We start from the raw sequence: 21,488 nt of genomic DNA on the forward strand, positions 1-21,488 counted from the left end.
GAGTCCTATATTACTGTGGTCTTTCTATTTGCTTTTTTGAAGATGGAAACTCTCTTTGTTTCCATCAAAAAGCATTATATCTACCCTCTACCTTTTCCAGGAAACATAGTTCTGGGTAAAGGACCACTTAAAGAGACATCCACTGAGAAACAAAGACTTCTTCCCTTGTGAAATTTTCCTTTTTCTATTTCAAAAATTACCTCTTTTTTCTCCACAGAACAGCCCTGCCTAAAATACAGAAGCTATACCTCACTTTCAAATTGCTCCTTGCCCAATAAACTTTCCTCTTTTTTTTTTTTCCTTTTGGCAGCTGGACAGTACGGGGATCCGAACCCTTGACCTTGGTGTTATCAGCACCACACTTTCCCATATGAACTAACTGACCAACCCAATACACCTTTTTAAAGACAGCAATTTTAAAGAATCTAAAACATTCTTGCCCAACCAAGTGTGGAGGTACATTTGTTCTTATAGTAAATACATGAACTTAATTGGCACTTAATTTGTATTATCTTCTTTCTGTCACCTCACTGTTGAGGTAAGCATATATTCCTTTGAGACTCTATATAGAATTTTCATTATAGAATCCATAGGGAAAGATCACATGACCACAGATGGGTATTTAATAAAAGCTCTTGATATTTTAAAATATCTGTTTAGAGATACAGTAGAGTGTGGTGCTGATAGCACCAAGGCCCAGCGTTCAAGTTCAATCCCTGTACCAGCCAGCCACCAAAAAAAAAAAAAAATTTAGAGATCCAGATAAGACTCCACTATTTCACAGATTCCACCAAAATAACAGTAAAGGGATTTAGTTAGGCATAAACCCAAAAGGACAACAAAAATAGGAGATATGATGACAGTCACTAAATTTTAGAAACAGAGCAGAAAGAATAGTGGTAAATGACTTAGCAGATCTCAAAAAGCACACACTGAGGAAAGCCAAAAACTAATGAAACTATATCACATAATTTCCAAAACCTTGGGAATTGGCTGCATCAAGTAACTCAAACTGACTGTGGAAGCAGGGCTAAAAACCAAGAGGACTGGTTGAAAGTGTGATCAAGAAGCAATTAAAATTCCCATCTTCCTACCCTACTCCAGGAGAATGTGGAAGGCTTACTCTCTGGAGAGGAAAAAGAGAGGATCTATGGACCAGAAAACAGCAAGCTAAGTCAGGGGCAATGGGATCATTCTGAAAATAAAGGGATTATGTGAAAGTGTTCATTCTGGGACCCTGAGCTTTCTTTTCCAGCAAGCTCCCAAATTTCTGACAGTCAGAATTATGCTTCTCAGGAAAGTGATCAGAAGTACCTTCTCTTGGTACTTCCGAGTGTAACCAGGCCTTGATAAAAGAACTAAAGATGCTAATGCTATGAGTAGTCCAATAAAGTGTCCAGTGAAGCAGACAGTTGGCAAGGCCCAATTCCATGCCAACAGAGATTCCAAACAGCTTTTAGGACACCACTCTTAAATATAAATAGACAACCAAAGGTCACCATATATTTGAGACATCATCTAATGCATAAGACAGAGGGGGGAAAGAAACAATGCAAAGGAAACAGAGACAATGCAATGAGAAGAAAAAATGTCTTACCAAAACGTGAAAATAACATCCTCACGGAGGTAAATTAACTATAACAATTTTTAAAATAAAAAAAAGAGACTTTGGAAGTTAAAAAGTAAAATAGCAAAAATGAAAAACTCAAGAGAAGATTGGGAGATCATGGTAAAGTAATATTCCTGAAAGAAGAGCAAAAAGACATTGATGGAAAATTGAAAGACTAGGTCCAAATAAGAGGATTATTTTAGCAAATTTGTCATGCAAACAATAAAATTTGCAGGGCTGGCAGTTAGCTCAGTTGGTTAGCGCATGGTGCTGATAACACCAAGGTCCAGGGTTCCATCCCTGTACTAGCCAGCTGCCAAAAAATAAATAAATAAACAAAATATAAGTTCCAGAATGAAAGAACAGAGAGAACGGATGAAGTGAAATAACAAAGTAATTTAAGAGAATTATCCTAAACTAAAAGGCATGAGTTTCCTGATTGAATGGCTCTCTGGGTGCCTAGTCCAATGGGTGAATATGGCTGCACACCAAGAAACTTCATCATAAAATTATAGAGCACCGCCACCAAAAAAAAAAAAAATGATCCTACAATTTTCCTGAAAGAAAAAAAAATAGGTTTCACATAAAGAATCAAGGATCAGCATGACATTGGACTTGCTAGCAAAAACACTGGAGAAAACAATAAGGAATGCTTTCCAAATTCTGCAGGAAAATGATTCCCCTCCTAGAAATGCATTCATGACAAAACTGCTAATTAAATAAGAGGGTAGAATAAAGACATATCCAGACATTCCAGGTGTCAGAATTTTGCCTGCCTTGCACTGATCTGTGGAAAGTCAGTGGAGGATATGCTCAGTCAAAATGAGGAAACAAAGAGAATAAAAAAAATAATAATAATTTTTAAAATGAGGAAACAAACTGAGTAAGAATAAAGCGTGAGATCCACAAAAAAAGAAGACAAGGGAATCCCAAAAGGATGACAAAAGGGAACAAAACTTATCCAGGAAAGGGAAAATACTACTGAGCTATATGGCTCATTCCATAGCCATAATTATGTAAAAACTGAACTTTAATCTTACCAACATAATAACATAACTCTATTAAAAGATAGTAGGACAGCTGGCCATTTAGCTCACTTGGTTGGAGCATGGTGCTGATAACACCATCAAGGGTTCAATCCCTGTACCAGCCAGCTGCCAATAAATAAATAAATAAAAATAAAAGATAGAAGGATGGCAAATACGGGTCAATATAGTGGAGGGAGAAGCTAAATCCTCATCATCTGTAGTTGGAAGTTAACAAACAATTCCTAAAATTGAAAAAATATATAAACATTATTTGGAGAATGGAGGTAAATACCACCCCCCAGAAGTCAGTTAATAGAGTGGAAAGTATTTGCCTGTGAAGGAAAGGAGATGAAAAACACTGGAGGCGAAGAACAATGCGGGAAGGGGACAGGGAGCAGCAGATGGAGGAAGAGAGTGATCTATTCGACTCTGAGTTATGTGTATTTACAGCTTTGTTAAACATAAGAACTAAATCGAAAATGATTTTAAACAAGGTCATTTAAAACCATTCCTAGTTAATAAGAGAATGAATTTAGAGAAAAATTAACATCCAGCACTATGTCTTTCATATCAAAGGTACTTACATATTTTTATGGATAAATCAATGAATCTATTAAAGAATGTTACCAAAATACTATCAAGCTCTTTTAACTTCTCGTATTTGTTTATGTGCAAATTTCTTTCATCAATTCAGTCACTAATAGTCACTAGTAGTTCCTGGCATAGAGTGAATATTAAGCAATGTTTGTTGGTTTTTTTGTTTGGGGTTTGTTTTGTTTTGTTTTGTTTTGTTTTGTTTTTGAATGAATAGGTGAGTAAAAGTTGCAAACAAACATTCTCATTTATCACAAAGTTTGAAGTAAAAAGACACTTTCACTTTCCTGTAAGGTCTCTCACTTGTCATTATCTGGTACCCATACAGCTTTCAATGCCTTTCTTACCTTCTTCTTATTATTACATATTCATGAAAATCTTGCTTTAAATTTCCTTTGCACATTAAACAGTGCCTTTGCATTAAAAAAAAAAAAAAAAACTTTAAGAAATGATTAACAGTTTAGAGTGAACAGGGCAGCAGGTGGGCTGCAAAACAAGAGAGACTAACTAGGTGCACGAGTGACTGTCTCCGCCCCGGGTCTCCTTGCATAGTTTCTTCAGTTTGGACTGGAATGCTATAAATTTCTAGAACACCAGACACACCCAGGTTCCAATGCAAGTACAAAAACATATTCCATCGCCAAATCCAAATTATTTTTGTATCATCTGCCCTTTGAGATTATGCCGTTCTTCCCTTAGAGCAGATAAGCAAGAATCGACTGTGTTGTCATTAACTGAGAAAAAGAAAATGGAATTAACAGCTTGACGGGAACTGCTGCAGGGTCACAGTGGACTAGTGAATAGAAGCACTCTGTTTGGTATCAGGTCCCCAGTTCAATCAGTGACTTATGCAAGAGAGTGAGTAACTACTTACCTCAATTTCACTGTTAGGTGAGAACAACATGTCCTTCCTGCTTCCTAGCATGCCATGAAAACTAAAAAGATAACATCTTAAAATACCTAAATACTTGGAAAAAAATGATACCATAGAAACATGATATTATCACCACACTCCAAGGTAGCATATATTTATTCATACATAGTACAAACAAAATTCTTTAATAACAGAGCCCCAAAATTTGAAAAGTCAAGGAATTCCTACCTACTTTGTGAGTAAATCTCTCACCAAGAGCTCTCAAGGATGTTAAATTTGACCCTCTTCAATGTGCATTTATTTGATTTCAATAAATGTTATACATATTCAAGTGAGAGGAATATTTGGTCAAAAACTTTAACCAAGGATTAGAAATAGTCTTTATAAATGATGTATAAATGTTCCCTGAGGTTTGGAGGAAACAGAAAAGTATAATTTTATGCTATTTTTAATTCTAATTTCATTATGGAATTTCAAAGTCACTGATACCTTTAGAAGATCTTTTATGTTTTTTAAATGTATCTAAAAGGAAATATGACAACATGGTCCTTATTTCATAAGATAAAGGACTTTACTGGGTAGTAGAATTGTACAAAAGAAATTTGAAATTTGAACTTCTAAACTACAAGTTCAGATCTACCAATCCCAATGGCAAAGTTCCAGGAAAAATTCCATTCAAAGTGTTATAGACAGCTAAACATGCATTGGGTCAGAATACAAAGTATTTTAAGTTAAGTACCAACTCTAATTGTTAGTGCCATATCTGGGATATAAAGCAAGTGTCCCTCGACATAGAAACACTTTCATTGTTAGTTATTACCATCTAACGTAGGTGGTGTTTGTATTAGTCAGGGTTCTCCAAAGAAACAGAACCAATACGTAGGATGGAGAACGAGAGAAAGAAACTTGTTTTAAGGAACTGACTCATGAGATTGGCTGGCAAGCCTGAAATCTGGAGGGCAGGCCAGCAGGCTGGAGACCCAGAAAAAAGCTGATGTTGTCTTAAGGTAGTCCAGAGGCAGTATTCCTTCTTCCCTGGGGGACCTCAATATTTTTTTTTAAGGTCTTCAACTGATTGGATGAAGCTCCCACCCCATCCCCCACATTATGGAGGGTAATCTGCTTTATTCAAAGTCTACTGATTTAAATGCTAATCACACCTAAAAAAATACCTTCACAGCAACATCTAGACTGGTGTTTGACTAAAGTATCATGACCTAGCTGAGTAGCATGGCCTAGCCGCGTTGACATATGGACTTACCCATCACAGTATTGATAGTTATTTCTTACTGAGAATGTACTGAGTGCCAGATCTCATGCTCTTGATATTTCCCACAGACAATCACCCCGCTGTTTCTCACAACAATCCACTGAGGAATATGTATTATCATCCACTGTTCACAGATAAGCAAATCAAGCAAAGTTGTTAAGCAACTTTCTCAATGCCAACAGTGAATAATTTGAGGGAATCTGGGGCAGATTCAAACTCTAGTCTCTCAAGTCTCTTGTGCTTCAATTCAGAGTTCGGGAACATGTAGCCGAAAGGACTATGGAGGAGCTTATTCAATGGTACTTTTCTGTACTGAATGACTTAAAAGCTAAAAAAGGGTTGACTCGGTGTTTCTCCGACCTCACTGCCTCAAGTAGCATTTCTCTACACAGACTTTTCAAAACCTCCCTCTCTGTTTTTTCCCCCTATGCATACAAATATGCACAGGTCTCCTCTATTCCATACTAAACTTAAACCACATAGGTATTTCTCCTCTAAAACCTTCTTGATCCCACACAATTTCTCATGCTCTGCCTCTGATCCTCTGCCTCCCACTTTCCTCCTGCTCTGCTCCTTCCACAGGATTCAAAACTCACAACTGATGGCTCACATCCTCTGCTCGGTGGCATTTCTGTGCTCTCTTCCTGGGCACTGTTGGTGCCTCCATTTCTTAAGACACGCTCTCTTCCTTCCATGGTGCCATGAGGATCCTGCAGACTCCTTCCCCCTTTGTGACCTCTCCTTCTCTGTTTTCTTCAAGGGAGCCATTCTCAGTCTCGGCATCTTACACCCCTGAATGTCTCCCTCCATCTTCTACACCAGGGTTCAGCAAACATTCTGTAAAGAGCTGGATGGTAAATATTTTAGATGTTGTGTGCCATAAGGTGTCTGCCACAAGTACTCAGCTGCATTGTATCTCAAATGCAGCACGGACAATACTAAAAGAATGAGTGTGGCTATGTTCAAAAAAACTTTATGAGCAATAAATTTGAATTTTATATAATTTTCATATGTCACAATATATTGTTCTTTTAAAATAATTTTTTTTCAACCATGAAAACACCATTCTTAGCTCACAGGCCATATTAAAACAGGCTATGGGCCAAGTAGTAGATTTCCAGCAATGATCCAAGCTATGAAATGAAATTCATCTTTAAAATCTAGTTCAAATCTGACCTCCTCCTTAAGAGCCTCTTTTAAGCACCCTAGACAAAAACAACATCTTCTTCCTCTAAATAAATATGTCTGATCAATACAACTGGCCACTGTCATTACTGCCTTGTCTCATTTACTCTATTGTAGCCTGATCTCTAACAAACATTTAAATATTTTACTGGTTTTACACTTTTTATCTATACACATCCTGCTTTCCTCCATAGACTGCAAAATTCTTAATAATAGAAAAAATGTCTTGCATTTATTTATACCCCATGCAGGTAGTAGGTGTTCTATAAATGCTGGTTTGCAATACAGTGTTAACATTAAAGAATATATTTTAAAAGTCTATATATCAAATTAAACTTCTCTCTTGCACAATACATTGAATGAATAAACGAATGAATGGAAGTCTAACTGCCAGCTCTATATCAGGCACTGATTAAAAGCTTTCTCATGCATTAATACATTACTTCAGTTAACTCTCATGACAGTCCAGTGATGGAGGTAGTATTATCCCCCTTTTACCAATGAGGAAACTAGGCTCAAAGGCAATTAAATCGCCCACGCCATCCCGATCTTCTAACTTCAAACTTCATACTTCTATACCTGCATTAGTTTAGAAGGAAGAATTAAAAAGTCTTTTTTCTAATATTCATAACTATCACCATCCCTTCAGGAACCATAAAGCCGTGGATAAAGAGAAGGGAACCAAAGTCCACAAATGCTTGGTGAGTATCTACCAGCATCCATGTCCATCCTTGACCCTCCTGTTCTTACCCCTCAAAATCCAATCTATCACCAATTGCTGATTCTATCTCAGTTCTGCCCATTTAACTCTTTTCTGCTAAATCACTTCAAAATTCTACTGGTCTGCCCGTCTTAAGTCTTACCTCTGTCCACTTCATTCCTCATTCTCCTTCTGAAACATAAATTTGCTCATATTAATCTCCTGATTAAACCCTTCAACGATGCTCTTTTGCCCTTCAAAGGAGTCTACACACTCCTTGGAGTGGCCTATAAGGCCTTCCACCCTCTGGACCTGCCTGACCCCTGGCCTCACCTCATACCACATGTGCCCTCCGGCTCTGTGCTCCAACTTCTTTCAGGTCGCACATTTTATAATTAGTCATGCCCTTGCATCTTGCAGGGAGATTTATGTTGCTCTCTTCAGCAAATAAGGAGAAAAAAAAAAAGGACCAGGATATGCATGGCAGCAAGAGAGTTGTGGCAAGGGTGCAGAGTCCCACGCCACAGGGCCCACTGCTTAGAATTCTCTTCTCCTTCCTCTTTACCTAGCTAATCCTCACTCTTGTAGTCTCATCTTGTGAATAAATGAATGAATGATGTCTTCCTCTCTTTTGATCAAAACACCATCCTATGATGGACATTTCTTTCTTTACATTGTTTTTGCAAAGAGATTTTTTTCCTCTACACATTTAGTCACCTGATTACTAATCTGATCTCCCAATTTATATGCTGACTGCTGAAGGGAATGCTGAGTTTCCTTTATCTGTCTACTGTCTACATGCCAAGATAATCAGATTGTGCACATCAAAAACATTCTAGAAAAAAAACACCTCTTTATAGCTCCTATGCACAACATGACCAGTCTATCTACCAGATAACCATGTTCTTCAGCTAGAATTATCCCTTATAATTTCCCCACAACTCCCAAACCACCAACATGTCAACATTCTTCCAAGATCTTAGGAGCCCAAGTCACCCAAGTGGACCATCTCCTGTAGTAAACATAGAGATGTGCCACCCAATCTCTCTTCAGGGAGGGATTTGCTGCCCAGGTAGAGGGGTATGATCAGCAGACCAACTACAGCTGTCAACTCTTCTTGCAGAGAACCCCTTGACTGAGCTCAGGCCCCTCCAATGGAAGCCCACGTCTGCTGACTAAAAAAAGCCAGGATGTAAAGACTCAGTCATTTGGGCCCAACGTGAGACAAGCTGAAGGGCAGTACTCACTGCAGAGCTCCCTGCCGGGCTGGCCAAGGCTTCACTGGATCCATATGATAATTTGGACTCTTCCTCTGCCCTTTCCTGTTTTCTCCACTTTCCTTCCTCAAGTATTAATTCTTGATAAATATCTTGCACACTAAACTTCAGCATCTGTTTCTGGAAACCCTAAGCTTTGACATCACCTCATCAGAAGGTGGCATGATGAGCATGACAATTGTATCTGGGTCTACAAAAAAAGCATCTCTCTGAGTGGAAGAGACCATTTGGCTCCCTTTCTAATATATACAGACTGTTCATCCCTGCCAAAAGTAGAGGATCTCTTCAGGTACAGAGATCATCAACCAATGAACTTTCTCTCTTCAGTCAATCAATTCCCTGACAATACATTTTTATCACTCCCAACTACACCTATGTGGCCAAGACACTAGCAATAATTCCCCAAGTACTTTCATCTCCTGCCACTGACCTGATAGCATCAAGTGCAAAACTGGCCCACTAGCTCAGATGGCCACTGATGGCTCAGAACAGTGGTCGGAGTAATCCACCGCCCCTTTCAGAAGGTTTGCAGGAGTGTGTTAGGCAGATCTGTCATACTAACTCAGGGAAATACAAAACTGGTTTCATATAAAGGAAAGGCTGCCAAAGCAAGACGTTTGATAGACTCACGCTATTCCGCTAGCTTAGAGTGCTTCAAACGTAAACATGAGCTGACATTTCAGGATTCATCCAGAGAACTCCCCATTTTCCTATTTTGACCCATAACACCTCACTGGGACATGATACTTGTATTCATTTCCTAGAGCTGCCATGACAAAGTACCACAAACTGGGTCATTTAAACAACAAAAATGTATTCTTTCACAGTTCTGGAGGATAGAAATATAAATATGTGGTGTCTGCAGGGCATGATCTCTCTACGGCTTCAGGGGAGAATTCTTCCCTGACTCTTCCTAGTTTCTGGTGGTTGCCAGCAATCCCTGGTCTTCCTTGGCTTACAAATGTAGCATCATCTGTTCTCACAGATCTGTTATCAGACCTTTTTCCGTGTGTGTGTGTGTGTGTGTGTGTGTGTGTGTGTGTGTGTCTTCATATGGTGTTCTCTCTGTGTGAGTCTCTTTTCCTCCTAAAGATACCAGTCATGGGGCTGGCCAGTTAGCTCAGTTGCTTAAAACATGGCCTTGTAATACCAAGGTCAAGGGTTTACTTCCCTGTACCCTTCAGCCACCAAAAAAAAAAGAGCACCAGTCATATTGGATTTAAGGGGCCACCCTACTCTAATATGACCTCACCTTAACTTGATTACATCTGTTAGATCCTATTTCCAAATTAGGTCACATTCACAGGTACCAGAAGTTAGGAATTAAACACATGTTTTTGAAGGACACAATTCAACACTCAACAATACTACATTAGCACGACCTGAAATTCTTTATTGGATACAATTCTTATATTCCCTATTTACTAACACCATTGATAAAAGGCTCCAGGAACCACACTCATGCACACACACACACACACGCACACACACATTTTGTTCTCCTCCTGAAAGACTGACCAGTAAGCCTAGAGTGAGGAAAGAGCTGATTTTAGAACAATTCTAATCTCAGTTTATCAATATTGATGGCCATATAGCCTGAATGGTATAGTAACCTGAAGATTAAAAATCATGCCTATGGACTCTTCTTGTTGGTGGGACTGTAAATTAGTACTGCCATGATGGAAACAGTATGGAGGTTTCTCAAACAACTACAGATAGAGCTATTATATGATCTAGCAATCCCACAACTGGGTATATATGTAAAGGAATGGAAATCATCATGTCAAAGGGACACCTGCACTCCCATGTTCATCGCAGGTCTATTTACAATAGCCAAATCATGGAACCAACCTAAATGTCCATCAACAGACTACTAAATAAGGAAACTGTGGTATATATACACAATGGAATACTACTCAGCCATAAGAAAGAATTAAATTCTGCCATTCGCAGCAACATAGATGAGCTCGGAGAAAATTACATTAAGTGAAATAAGCCAGACACAGAAAGAGAAATAACACATGTCCTCACTCATAATTGGGTGCTAGGGAAGGAAGGAAGGAAGGAAGGAAGGAAGGAAGGAAGGAAGGAAGGAAGGAAGGAAGGAAGGAAGGAAGGAAGGAAGGAGTCCACAATAATACGCTGAACTTTCAAAAGGAGAGAAGAAACCTAAGGATACTAGAGATTGAGATGAGGGGGTTGGAGAGTGATTGGTTGGGCAAGGGACATAGAGAATGATTATGATTTATAATAATGAATATGCTAATAAAAAATAAATTAAATAATAAAATCAAATATGTAGTGGAAGAAGCAGACACAAAAGAATATATATCATATAATTTATTGGTTATTAAGTTCAAAAACAAATGGCAGTGTCCTTTAGGCAATGTGAATCGAAACTGAGAGGACTTAAGGGAGCTATTGGGGTGATAGAGGTATGTTACACTTTGATCTGTGCAGGGGTTACAAGGCTGTGTACATTTCTAAATATTCACCACTTAACATTGTGTACTTTGCTTTATGAAATTACGCCTCAATAAAAAAATTAAATAAAAATTTTTTAAAAAAAGAATGACGCCCATGACATTTTGTTGAAAGTCATTATGCCTGTATATACAACCCATTAAATCTACTTGCCTGACCTTGGTATAACTAAGCCATGGAGTTGACGTGAAATGTATCACAAAGGCTTTTCTTTTTTTTTTTTTTTTTTCCTTTTTACAAATCACATAAGTATTACAGACTTCTAAGCTTTTGGGTACAATATAAAATTTCTTACCCATATAAAGAAGACACTTATTCATCACTAAGGCCTATACTTTAGTTGTTTATCTAGCAGTGTGATAGATTTCCACTGGTTGTCCACACTCACTTTCCTGGTAGGCCTGGCTCCTGGTGTGGTGTCAGCCTTTAGAGTAGCATTGACTGACCCGTAGATGACCTCCTCTGCTCTGTCCTCTCAAGGACTGAGTTATTCAGTTGTGAACTAGGCTGTGTTCTTCTTAAGGCTACACGCAAAACTCATTCTCATTTGAAAGCATTTTTGTTGTATAATACAAGTGACATTTCCTTCAAAGCACATTAGTGTGAACATTATTATTTAGAGCTGTTTTTCTGAAGCATTTCCTCATGGTAAGTCATGTCATGGGGTGTCTACATGCTGGTCTAAAGTTCAAACAAGCCAGGATGTGTTTTGTTTTACTTTAATGGAAGAACCTATCCAGATAGCATGGGCATTCTATACGACATGGTGACAAAATAATATGTTGTATTCTGAATGCAAACGTCATTCCCCTCAAATACATTTTCTAGAGGATTTATTATCTCTTCCATCTAGAATACCAGAAAATATGTAAGATCAAAAATATCTAAGAGAATCAATTCAACAGAGCTCATCAACAAATGCCATAGACAAATAAGAGGAGTTTGCAATAGTGCCTATTGTAACTCCTTGGATATAAGTTTTCTTCAAAATCAATGGCAACTTTGGGTGTAGGTTAGAAATAGAAACCACTCATGAGCTGATATTCTGGGAAAAAATATTTTTCAGTCATTAATTAGCCATTAATTATGCTTTTATTGCCCAAGTTTTCATTTCATTTTTTTATCTCTGAAACAGACTGCTTAGGTATGAAACTTATCTCTACCACTAACTACCATTATGAACCTTGGACAATATTTTTAATGTCTCTGTGCCTCAGTTTCCACATCTGTGAAATAGGGATAATAATAGCACATCTCAGGAGGTTAACTGAAGATTTAAAAAGTTAATATATGTAAAGGGTTTAAATCAGTGCCCAGAGATAGCAAGCACTTTAGGTGTTAGCTATCCCTAGCAAAGGCAGTGTTCTGTCTTGATTATAGCTCTATAGCCAGCACTTAGAACATTGTCTAGTACATAACAGGCACTCAATTATTTTTTTTGAAATTTAATGGATGTTTAGGCTTTATTAAAGTTACTAGTACTTAACATTGGATGTTAATGTCCGAAGTGCACAAGTACATAAAATATTCAACCTTTCATATTGTAGGCGGGACCTAGTTTTTACTATATAAGTTTATTCTACTGACTCTTGGTATAAGATCATAAGCTAAAAAAAAAAAGAAAGAAAATCATAAGCTAACACATTATTATTCACCACAGCAGATGTATTAATAAGGCTTTATGTCAGGAATTTTTACTTTTTCCTTTTTTATGCCTATTCATATATGTATAACTGCTTTGCTCCAGAAAAGATTTAATACAACGTCAGAAATATATGCCATCCAACTTCTACTGCACTTTACTTCCAGTTCTACTATATATGCTTTAAATGATGTGAAAACATTATCCTTTATAGGGAGATCTAAAACTTGTGTGTCTTTCGTTTCTGCTTTCTAGAGGGCCAAGATCTGTGGAGACCAGAGGGGGACATTCAATATTTCAGAACAGAATAAGCAGACTACCTAGTGTCATTAGATAGCAAAACACAAATCGGGAATGACATTAACAAGTCATATATCCTCAATGATAGAACAGCGTCCGTCTATAGTAGGGCTATAAAAGCTAACCCTACAGGTAGAAAAAAACAGCCACATGACTTTTTATTTTTTCTTAATTTTGCACTTGTCAAGATGTGAATCAGAAAATTCACAGCACACTGAATAATTAGTTCATGTGAAAGATTCTTTCTTCAGTGGTGCATGAGTTTTGGAGGAGATTGTATTCTTTCTATGCTAAATCACTCAGGGTTAAGTGATCTAGAACAATGTTACAGGGAATGAGGTCATTTCTGTTTGTGTGGTTTTTTTTGTCGTTTCGTGTATTTTTTCTGGAATGAGGTCACTTCTACAGAACAGGTGGAACAAAGGAGAATTCTGTGGTCTAAGTTTGCTTCACACAATGTCAGATACAAACAATGCTCCACCATATAAATGGAAATTTAGCATTACCCTGGTGATCGACGGGCTCTCTCACCTGTTACTCTAGTGTCATGACACATGGTGTAGACAACAAAGCTCGTCGAGGCGCCCTTCCTTCTTGTTCTATCCCAGTCCTTTGCTCAGTGGGGTGATTCCTGTACAGCTCCTCTTTCTACCCCTGTCTCCTTCTCCTTCCTCCTGAGCTCTGAAGTGGAGAACTGAGATGTTTATTAAACTGCAAAAAAAGCTTTCTTAGGCAAATACAGATCTAGATATAGCCAGTAAAAGACCAACAGGTGTTCATCTCTTGCAGTAAAATAAAAGTAATAAGAAAACAAACAAAAAGTTTAAGTATTCTTTGTTTTAAATTCTCTTACATATAACTGAGAAAATATGAGGAAGAACAAATAAAAAAAAAACTCTAGGGCCGGCCCCGTGGCTCACTCCGGAGAGTGCAGCACTGGTAGCGCCGAGGCTGTGGGTTTGGATCCTATATAGGGATGGCCAGTGCGCTCACTGGCTGAGCGTGGTGCAGACCACACCATGCCGAGGGTTGTGATCCCCTTACCGGTAAAAAAAAAAAAAAAAAAACCTCTAGGCTATAAGGTCAAAATTTATTTAAAGAGAGTTTTTGTTTATTCTTAGTCTCAGAAAATAAACATAATATTCTAGAGACATTTTTTTCTAGATCTCATTGATCCATATTTGAAAGTCTTTAACTACCTTTAGAAACATTTTGTGGTATCATGATGTCTTCCCTTGAGTATTTCCCTCCAGAACTTTTTTTACTGCCACACTATGCTAAGGTGTTTAAAATGTCCTTTTTGATGGAAAGACAGTGAAGGTTTTTAAACAGGAGACAATTTGGGGGTTTTAGATACTTCAGAGTTAATGTTTTAGAGGTAAATCATGGCATAGATGTATTCCAGAAAGCAAAAAGGTCAAGGCAGAGGGGACTCAGAGATGACTCCAATGTTTCTAGCCTAGGATGCCTGGTGCTGCATTACCTGAGAAAGAGAACACAGAGGGAGCAATATTGGGGCTAGAGGTAGAGAGCAGTGTGTTCCACTTTGGAACATGCCAAGTTTGAAACACCCAAAAGATATTCTTGCAGACATTTCCAGGAGGCTGCTGGAAATTTGGGTCTAAAGCTCATGATAAGTCTGAATATGTAGATATTGAAACCACTCAAATAGAGGTTAGGTATGAACTTAACCTCCAGCAAAACCGCATAAAGCAAGAAGGCAGCCAAAGACAGACCTTTGCAGGATGATGAGGAGCCCGTGTGGGACACTTAGAACAGACAGAGAAGGGGGAAGAGGACAAAACTTGCCGTAGGTCCAAATTCAGAGGCTCTTTCAAGCAGATGAAGAATGCTGCAGACACCAACTGGAATGAGAACCCACTGGAAGGTTAATTTGACCATTAGAAGATAGTGCAGACCACTGAAAACACAGTTTCAGCAGATGGCGAAGTCAGAAGCCAAATTTTACTGCACTGAGAGGTAAATGGGAAGTAAGAAAGCAAAAACATTTCAATGCTCATTTCTATGCCATTGTCTCAACTAATTTTTTCCTATGAGATTTATTTCAGATGGTTTGCTATTCTCTATAGAAACAGCAATTACTGGGAGATATTTAAAATACATTTCTCTAGCTAGTGTTTTAAATGAACTTGGCAGGGTACAAGAAATCAATATGATCGAAAAGATAAGTCTGAAAGTAGGAATATTAAGAAAATTCAAATAACGTTCACATAGGCACATGACAAAATCAGCAAGGGGCCATTTTAAAAAGCCTCATTTCAACTTCATTGCCACCTGTCACATGTTTATTCTTACGATGTGTCTAAGCACCACATGAAGGACTGCTGAGAAAATAATAAATGATTCTGACCTTCAGTCTTATGCACAGATTAAGAACGTAATGGAATACCAAGTCATTCTGACACAATCTTGATAGGTACACAACAAAACGCAAGCAAATCTACACATAGATATTTTATATGAATCTTTTCATAAATCCCTGAACATAGAAACCTAATTTTAAAAAGGAAAGAGGGTAGCACTTAGAAGCCAAAACCTGAATAGGTGGTTGAATTATCACATTGAAATATATTCATTTATTCAGTTGATTAATTTATTAGCAAAGATGTTTCTTTTGCACTGTACTTTTTCTAGTCAATGAGCAATTACAATGGGTGAGGGGAGGCATGTGAAATACAGCACAGTCTTCAACCTTAAAGTGCTAGGCCCTTTTCTAAGTTCTACAGTTGTATTATCTCTTTAATTGTCATGCTAACTCTGTGAGGTTGGTACAGGGGCAGGCCAGGTTTTGCAGGGGCTGAAGCTCACACAACTTGAGAAACACACCAAGGAAAACATTAACCACTGCAATGCAGTGCATTCTGCTTATCATTTTCCCCAAAGGAGTTCACAGTGGGTGCAGGAAGACAGACGGAGTAAGCAGCTAATACGTGGTGTGAGAGAGGTATTCGTTCAACCGCAAATGTTGATGAGCACCAGTTATGTACAGGATATTGTTTTAGGTGCTTGGAATAAAGAAAGATCCCTGCCCTTGTGAGGCTTCTGTTCTAGCATGAGAGACAAAAAGTAAATGTAACAAATAAATAATATCTATCTCTCTCTCTCTCTCTATATATATATATAGACCTTATAAGTGCTATTTGTAAAAGTACTGGAGGATAAGTAGGAGAAGAGGAAAATAGGTTGTAACGTTAGGTAGTTTTAGGGTAGGTCTAATTTTAAGGTGATTTTGAAGCAAAGACTTGAAGGGGTGGAATGTAACCACATGAATATCTGGGAGAAGAGGGTTCCAGGCTGCAGAAATAGGCAGAGCATGTCTCACATGCTTTAAGAAACATAAAGTAGAAGGTGAGCTGATGAGTGATGGAGAGAGAAGCAGAAGGTAAGTGTGAGAGAGAAGGCAGAGAGAAGAGGGTTGCTGTGGAATCATGTCAAGAATCTGCATTTTACTATGACATAGGGAGACACTGGAAGGTTTGGATCAAAGGAGTGGCAAGATCTAAGTTAGCATTTTAAAATATCACCCTGGCTACTGTGTTGAGTTTTGGGTAGCTCAGCCAGAATGGTAGCAATGCGGGTGGTGAGGAATGTTCAGATCCTAGATAAACTTTGAAAGTAAAGCCAACAAGATTCATTGCGGTGAGATGATGGGGTGTGAGACAAAGAAGGGAGTCAGGGACAACTCCAAGGGTCTCGACCTGAGCCACTGGAAGGATGGAATTGCCTTTGAATGAGGTGGGTGAAGACACAGAAATAGGTTTGGAGACAAGGAGGGAAATCATTCATTTGGGGGCACACTATGTTTGAGATGTCTCCAAGACATCCAAGTGGAGGTATCAGCTAGGCATTTGGAATTCAGAAGATGCTGATATTGATGGAGTATCATGGGACAGATGAAAAGTAGCCCTGCCCTGGTCTACTGTGGAGGAATCAGAGAAAGCTGCCTGCCTTAGAGGAAACTCAGTGGAAATCTTTTTGGTGTCTGGCTGGTACAGACATCCAAACCCTTCCCCTTGGTGTTATAACAGCACACTCTAACCAGCTGAGCCAACCAGCCAGCCCTCAATTGGAAATCTTTTGCATAAAGTTCTTCTGAAGAAAAGTTCCATCAAATCCTCACCCTGGAATCTTTGAGCCTAGTCATTAGTCATGGGGAGTATGTTGAATACAAAATAATGTATTACTCAAAAGTGAAAATGATGAGGGAAAGGAGAAATAAGAGTCCTGAGAGCAGAAAAACTGTTTTTATCCTTTATTTTGTCACCACTTGGTCAGAAGGAGATGGACATTTACACCCTTGTCACCCGAAGCTCACCTCACATCCCTGCACTTACTGCCACATTTCTCTTCGCTCCTCACTAGCCACGTCTGCCACTAAAGAAGCAGAGGTTCCACAACTCAGGACTCGGCACTTCTGACCTGCTCCCTGGAGAGGAAGACACATAAAGGTCTGGTTAAGACAAGATGCAAAGTTCAAGGGCAAGACATGTTGCCAAACTAATAATTTGCAAAGATGGGAACTATAAACAATCTCCAGGAAAAGAAGGCTGCCATCCTACTCCTTCTACATACTCTCTTCCAAACCTTACACTCTGGCAAAAAACCTGAAAAACAGGCCTTGTGACATTTGTTGCTCTATTCTTTTTTCCCATATGTTTGTTGCATGTGATCATACTGGTATCCTTGGTTACTTCTGCAATATTCAAAAGGTCCTCAAATAGAACACAATAAGCCAGTAAGTGGGTACAGCTACAAGTAAACAGCTGTTGGTCCTTGTGATTTCTTCTCTGAGCACTGGAGGCAGACTCTGGGACTCTAGCAAATATCCTACTTACTCAAAAAACATTTATCAACCATCTAGGTTTGGGGAACTGTGCTGGGCCCTAGGGAGGGGATTAAAAGATGAACAAGACATATTCATGACCCTGAGGTCCTTTCAAGGCAGAGACACTATCCTTTCTCAAGCTCCACACCTGCCGTGGTTGCCTTTTCTCAGTCATAAATCTTCACCTTGGCTCAGCAAGTCTCCAGGCATAAAGAAACCGTGCCTATTACTAGGTCATTCCATCTACTGTAAAGCAGTAGATCTCAACCAGATGATTTTGCCCCCCCCTCTCTCCCCCCGGGAGGACATCAGGCTGTGTCCAGAGACATTTTTGGTTTTCTCAACTGAGGTGATGGTGGGGTCAGGGGGAGAGTTGCTACTGGCATCTAGTGGGTAGTCAGGGATGCTGCTAAACATCCTACTTTGCACAAGACAGTCCCCATTCCCCACAACAAAGAATCAAGAGCAAAATGCCAATAGTGCTGAGGTTGAGAAACCGCTATAGTGGGACTTTATTTGGGCCGTTTTGTCCTCATATGCCACTTTATTCATCCACTTATTCTCTTAGCAGCAACAGCCCTAAGAAAGATTTGTGCCTGCCATTGATTAAGATGTGGAAAGTAGGAAAAAGCAAAGGAAGTATATCTTCCTCCCATGTCTTGCTGGTAGCCAGCTGGAGGTTTTCCCGGGATTCATTTTTTTCTCTAACCAGGCCTAGAAAACTCCTGCAGAAGAAACCAAAGAATCTGGTCCAATAATTGCAAAGCAAACATATGAGGGCACTTCAAAAAGGTTGTGGAAGATGGAATTAAAAGATAATATGGGTGCTGATAACACCAAAATCAAGGATTTGGATCCTCATATTGGTCAGCCACAGAAAAAAAAGAAAAAAATACCTAAATAAAAAAGATAATACGAATCCTCCCATGAGCTTTTTGAAGACCCCTCATATATCTTTCCTCTTTCCCCAAATCTCTGATCATCCCTTCCAAATGCAATATTCATTCCTGTCTTGATTTTCTCTCATGTTCCACGGGCTGCATGGAGATTTTTCCTTCCTCCTCATTTTCATCTAACCAAATTTAGCTGCTCCCTCAAGATCTAGCTCAAATGTTGACTCGTTCATTTACTCCAGTTACTCCAGGCTGCAGTGATGAACCACGCTCCAGTCCCCTCCCTCCCGCCACCCACTAAAGCACACTCCCCTGCAGCTACTCAAGTCGGTAACCGAAGTGCTACAGCAGTGTTTGCCTCCCAACTAAATGATAAGCTCCCTGAGGTCCAAATTCTAATTAGGAAGAGTGTAAGTATTTTTTTCTTAATCTTACTTTACTGAAAGTTACACAATCATATGGCTTAGATGAATGGAGGTAAGTGATACAACATTTCAGGCAAATCATTGCAGTAAATGTGTTATCCTTGGAGAGAAAAGAAGCATTGGTCTAGAAATGGCCAACATCAGCTAAGGCAGCTTCCACATCAGGTTCTGAAAGACTCTGTTTTCCTTAGGCAAGGCAGAAGGAGAGAGCTGGCCAGTTAGCTCAGCTGGTTAGAGCATGGTGTTGATAACACCAAGGACAAGAGTTTGGATCCCTGTACTGGCCAGCCACCAAAAAAAAAAAAAAAGACTGAAGGAGAAAAGACAAGTTCCCACTTTTAGGCTGGTAGGTAAAGGAATTTGAAATGTTTTATTTAAAATATAGGCAATTTAACTGATTCATTTAAAAGTAGGAGTGGATTGTGAAAAACAATAGATTTTTCTGCACAAGAAGAAAAGGAAAAACATCAGCTCTGACTTTAATAAAAGTAATGACTCACCATTGCTCAGACTTGGAGAAAAGCAAGATCAGTCTGCATGTCACCCAGTATTGCCTTATTGAGCCAACCAAGAACATGTACATTTTCAGCATTATTATCAGCCCCTCGTTATCTTATCATTGAAAAGTGGGGACAAATCTAAAAAGATGCTTCTATTCTTCTGCCCTTGGCAAGACTAAAATTCACAGGAGCAGGAACATAGGAGGCCACGACAGGGAGGGTGGCCTTGGGAGGCAAGCTGTGTTGAGTTAAATGAGGCTAGAATTCTACATCAGCTAATTCCTCGCTGTATGAACTTGAACGAGTCATTCCCCTTTCTTAAGCATTTTCTTGATACCTCATAAAGACTCAACAAAGATTAAATGAGATAATGTATGTTATTTTTTTTTTTTTTTTTTTTTTTTTTTTTTTTTTTTTTTTTTTTTTTTTTTTTTTAAAAGATGACCGGTAAGGGGATCTTAACCCTTGACTTGGTGTTGTCAGCACCACACTCAACCAGTGAGCGAACCGGCCATCCGTATATGGGATCCGAACCCAGGGCCTTGGTGTTATCAGCACCGCACTCTCCCGAGTGAGCCACGGGCCGGCCCGAGATAATGTATGTTAAATGCTCCACAGAATACCTGGCAAATAACAGGTGCTCAGAAAACGATAGAGACTAGCCTCTTCCCTTTAAATGCACTTGCCCTTGCCCTCAAACCTATATGTCCTTCCTATAATTTGATCAATTTCCCTCAGGCTCTGTAGAAATAGAGTTCCTTCCAGTTTGTTAACAACATCCTCTGTCTCTCATACTAAGGACACATTCGGCTTCCTTTTCATTGCCCATATATTTCTTAAAATACACCTTGAGAGAGATGACATGTTTAAAATGCAGTAGAGCAACCTGCTCATAAACTCTGAGGCTCTGAACAAAGTGAGAACATGACAAACAAACGTGAATTATGGGCTGCATAGCACAACAGTTCCGAAACAGGAAAATTGACTCTGCTGGGTGCGGTTCTACAGCCGTATAATGTGGTTTACAGTTTAAAATATTGACTATAAAACACCATCTCGGAGTGAGTTTTGGTTTGGCTATAACCACAGCAAAAAGAAAGCCCACTCACACTGGGAGCGACCTTTACACCTGTTTGGGTTTCTTAGTAACTTATTTTAACAGATTGTCTATACAAGATGGAGTTTTATGGCTGGTATCAGTCCAAAGGTGGAGAAAATGTGAACAAAGTGTGTTTAGCTGTATTTTCCAGTGCATTTAGTTCTCATGAAATGTAACAACAGATGGTCTCCTGGAGCATGGAATTTTCTTTCTTTCTTTTTTTGAGTAAAATAAGTACCCAACAAGCAGAAACTATAAAATGAATGTAACTGTTCTTCTAACTGTCACAACAGGAAACATACTCTTCAAAAAGAATTCACTCCAGTAATCAAACAAAACATAAGAACCTCCACAAAACCATTCCCTTTTATCCTAGCCCATTTGCTCTGGATGCTTACAGTTCGGCCTAATGTGCCTTTTTTATAGACACAGAAGCGTAAGATGCAGGAGCAAAGGGTAGGACCGTAGACTGCCCACCAGCAAACGTGAGGAGATGTGAGTAATTACATTGTCCTAAAAACAAAAAATCACATTGGGAGACTGGAAACAGTGACTATTTCTTTGCTAATCATCCTCTTTGAGAAAGATACATATAAATTAGATATGGATTAGATATGGATTATCTTTGGCCTGTTGTATATGTCAGGAAATCAAAAGTGGATTCAGAAAGACCTGAGAGTTGGGAGGAGGGGATGGCAATTAAGGCTGTCTGTCCTCTGGGTAGGAGCACTCAAAAGCAAAGAGCGTAAGATGCAGGAGCAA

Source organism: Cynocephalus volans, chromosome 7 (genome assembly GCF_027409185.1).
Source record: "Cynocephalus volans isolate mCynVol1 chromosome 7, mCynVol1.pri, whole genome shotgun sequence".
NCBI lineage: Eukaryota > Metazoa > Chordata > Mammalia > Dermoptera > Cynocephalidae > Cynocephalus > Cynocephalus volans.